The sequence below is a fragment of the Arachis duranensis genome, chromosome 6, assembly GCF_000817695.3.
Source record: "Arachis duranensis cultivar V14167 chromosome 6, aradu.V14167.gnm2.J7QH, whole genome shotgun sequence".
NCBI classification, from domain to species: Eukaryota; Viridiplantae; Streptophyta; class Magnoliopsida; order Fabales; family Fabaceae; genus Arachis; species Arachis duranensis.
In genome coordinates this window covers 49586576-49587361 of record NC_029777.3, presented here as the reverse complement: position 1 = coordinate 49587361, position 786 = coordinate 49586576, and positions in this window count along the sequence as shown.

The following is a 786-nucleotide window of genomic DNA, read 5'->3' as shown; positions in this document are numbered from 1 at the left end:
CATGGGAGAACCCTATGGAAACACCTATAATCCTTCATGGAGAAATCATCCAAATTTCTCATGGAAGGATCAACAGAGACCTCAACAAGGTTTCAACAATAATAATGGTGGAAGAAACAGGTTTAGCAATAGCAAACCTTTTCCATCATCATCTCAGTAATAGATAGAGCATTCTGAGCAGAATTCTTCTAACTTAGCAAACTTAGTCTCTGATCTATCTAAGGCCACTCTCAGTTTCATGACTGAAACAAGGTCCTCCATTAGAAACTTGGAGGCACAAGTGGGACAGCTGAGCAAGAAAATTACTGAACTCCCTCCTAGTACTCTTCCAAGCAATACAGAAGAAAATCCAAAAGGAGAGTGCAAGGCCATCAACATGGCTGAATTTTGGGAGGGAGGAGAGGCAGTGAACGCCACTGAGGAAGACCTCAATGGACGTCCACTGGCCTCCAATGAGTTCCCCAATGAGGAACCCAGGGACTCTGAGGCTCAAAATGAGATCATAGAGATTCCATTGGACTTACTTCTGCTATTCATGAGCTCTGATGAGTATTCTTCCTCTGAAGAGGATGAGTATGTCACTGAAGAGCAAGTTGCTAAATACCATGGAGCAATCATGACGCTAAATGACAAGTTATTTGGTAATGAGACTTGGGAGGATGAACCCCCTTGCTCACCAAAGAACTGGATGACTTGTCTAGGCAGAAACTGCCTCAAAAGAGACAGGATCCTGGGAAGTTTTCAATACCTTGTACCATAGGCACCATGACCTTCAAGAAGGCCTTG